The sequence below is a fragment of the Grammomys surdaster genome, unplaced genomic scaffold (genome assembly GCF_004785775.1).
Source record: "Grammomys surdaster isolate TR1022 unplaced genomic scaffold, NIH_TR_1.0 910, whole genome shotgun sequence".
In the NCBI taxonomy this organism is placed as follows: domain Eukaryota; kingdom Metazoa; phylum Chordata; class Mammalia; order Rodentia; family Muridae; genus Grammomys; species Grammomys surdaster.
In genome coordinates this window covers 363210-366734 of record NW_021605329.1, presented here as the reverse complement: position 1 = coordinate 366734, position 3525 = coordinate 363210, and positions in this window count along the sequence as shown.

Below are 3525 nucleotides of genomic sequence, written 5' to 3'. Positions count from 1 at the left end.
AGAGAGAGAGAGAGAGAGAGAGAGAGAGAGAGAGAGAGAGAGAGAGAAAGGCCCACCTCATCTGTGCCCTTCAGCCTTCCCCACCTGTAACAGTAATGGGACTATGAACTGACTAGGGAGGGGGTTAAGAAAAGGAAACAGGCTTGTGGGTGATAAATCCAGTCTGATTTATATCTCTCAGGAAAGAGAAAAACAAATGAAGAAGAAAGAAAATATGAAGAAAAGTAAAATAGAACAAACATGCCTATATTTAAACATGTACCACTGCAGTCAACATAGTATATGTAAGACAGTGAGCAGGTGCTTTGGAGCTGCTAAAGACCCCCCCCTTCAGCTCCTCCTAACCAGTGCCAGACCTAATATGGAATATATATATATTCATCTACTAAATGTGCCTTATGTAAAACAATGTCCAATTACTAGAAATCATTAAACAAGTATTTTAGATTAACATAGGACTTGAAGCCTACTAGCAGATTTATAAGATCTTGAATGAGTCTTGAAAGATTTACCAGGTTATTGGGAGTCCCAGTGAAAATAATTAAGGAATAATATGATTAAACATATTACTCATACATCTTCATCAGCAAATATTAAAAAAAAGTCAGTCAGCCTTTCAGGCCTGGCCAGTCCTGTGCACTGTCTAATTTAACTGTGTTTGTGAATCACTTAGCAATTACCAAATTATTTTAATTTTCTAATATGTTCATGCTTTAAGGCTCGTTCACAAAGGAGACTATTCAGAATTATCTCTCCAAATTAATTTTATTAATCTCAACAGAGGCCGGTATTGGGAAATAACCTAGTTTCAAATCTATCAGCTAGTCTCAGGTTCTGTGGTCTTCTGTTCAAAGATTCACTGTTGTTTTGGGGGAGCTCACAATGATAGCATCCTCCAATATGAAATATTGGAAAGAATCTATTGACTTCCTCTTAGGGAATTAAAGCAAACATATGGTGAGAAGCCCCAGAAAGACCTTAAGAAGTAAAGCATCTGCAACAACTGGTGTCATTACTTACCACTTCTCATCAAGAAAACAGTGACCTAGATATTTCTTCTCATGAGTTTCCCATCAGAGATTTTATAAACTTTAGTGTATTTGCTGTAATAAAAGAGTGAATATTATATTTCTTCTAAAGTTTATTTCTTACGTGAAAAACAAACAATCCTGGAAAATCACTGGTTAATAAGTATCAGTAAAGCGTTTGCTACCAAGTCTTTGCCTATTGAAAGTTTAATAGTGATTTTGTCATCTCTGTAGTCTGTTCACCAGTCTAGTGATGGCCAAATTATTTCATGATATACTCTAAACTCTCCAAGACTCAGCAATAATATAAATGATACCAAGTCTCAAAATTAACCAAGAAATAAAAATCTCAAATTTATCATAAAAATCCATGTCTTGGGGATGCAGAGATAGATGGCTTTGCAGTTAAGAGTACTTGCTTCCTTTGCAAAGGAATTGGATTCAGTTCCCAGAACCTACATGTCAGCTTCCAGCCTTCAGTAACTCCCCTTTCAAAAAATCCAGCTCTCTGGCTTCTGTTGGCTCCAGTAACACACATAGTGTACAAGAGTACATACACTGGCAAAACACTGAAACACATACAATAATAGCAAATATTCAAAACAAAATCTCCCATCTTTTCAACAGTTACATGCAGGATATTGTAGATATAACGAGATGAGTTAATATTGTGCATCATTTTAGTATTTATCAAATTTGCCTTTGGGAGATAATTTGAAAAAAACCCTTTTATATGTCATGGATCTAGCTTTAAAGCATAGAAACACCACATAATTAAAATAAAGAGGCAGCTGCTGAGTATTTCACAGAGTAGAGATCAAGTATGACTTGACTCTAAGGCGCTGACCAACATGAAGCATTGCAGTATGGATATACTGCTAGTGCAGCAGACCTCTGTACAGTGATCAGTACAAATTCCTTTTATTCTTTCAGTGAGAGTCAACTCACTATTTTCTGAATCCTCATTTGATGTGTGGCTCACTATCATGTAGTGACATCACCTATAGATGTCCATATTTCTTGTGTTTGGAGATTCATGAGAATTGACTAAGAAGGATGTTAAAGAGTTAGACAGTTGCACTGTGTGACTAAAGAAGTAGAATTTTCATTCTGCAGAGGTTTATCTAATGGAAATAGGTCAAATACTTTACAAACAGCATGGGTGGGATTTTTTTTGGCATGTCCATATTCATAGACATGTTCCAAATATTTCCATTCCTCAAACTTTAGATTATGAATCTATCAGGGGCATCCCTGCTTATACACTGAAGGCCTAAAAACAGCCATAGCCCTAAAAATCAGCAATAGGCCTGACATACATGCCTGCTAACACAAAGTCTTGGGTCTCTGTGGGAAAACACTGAAACAGATGATTAGAAGCTATTGTAAACAAGCAGCTTTGGTGGAAAATTGCCAGGCTGAATAGTTATAGACCTGGATGGATATTACCAACTTAGATAAGGACAAGTGAATCATAGTCAGAGTCACAGTGATCTGTCCTCTGAACCTTCACCCAGCTGACACTCTGTTCTGGACGATATCTGTACTCCCCCTCAACACCTATGCTTCTGCATCATCCCCTTCCCCACATCCTGCCTTTTTTGTGTATATATCCCCTATGAAAAAAAGCAAAAATTGCTATTTGATCAGACTATAGACAGATCACCATCCTTTGCATCTTTGCCTGTTTCCCCCGCTCTCTTTTAGGTGACCTTCCCAGACCTGTGTTTAATGCCCTGCTGGACAGGACATGAATCTTATCAAAGGAATGAAGGCCTGAAGATTTCTGTTTCATGTAGGCAACAAGCTAGATAAAGGACAGATTTCCAGTTGAAACAAAATAATGAATAAAATTAAAAAAATATTTTTGAGGAGTACACTATTTGATCAAACAGAGATTACCAAATCATAACCTAAAAATTAATGGAAACAGAGAAGCAAGTAGAACAACTTTAAGGACACTTTCTGAGCTCAGCAAGCATTGATTACAGGGTTGGGAGACAACTGTATCTTATGTAAAAATATACCAGCATTAGTCCTTTACCATCTCTCTCAGGATATCAGCATCACATACACACAGACAGACACAGAGACATAGACAGATCTAGACACACAGACACAGACATACATATACATTCAGACACATGCATTCACAGACATAGGACCAAACACAGACAGATAGACATATACACACAGACACAAATACAGACATACACACACAGACACAGACAGACAAATGGAGATGTAGACACACAGACATACAGACAGACTCAGACACACATGCAGGGAGAGAGACCCACACACACAGACAAGGACAAACAGACACAGACACATACACAAGCATAGACACACAAACAAATGTACACACACACACGAAGACACAGACACAGACACAGACATATAGATACACAGACACAAACAGATATACACAGACACAAACATACACACGCACACACAGATACACAGAGACACATACAGACACAGTCACACATACTCA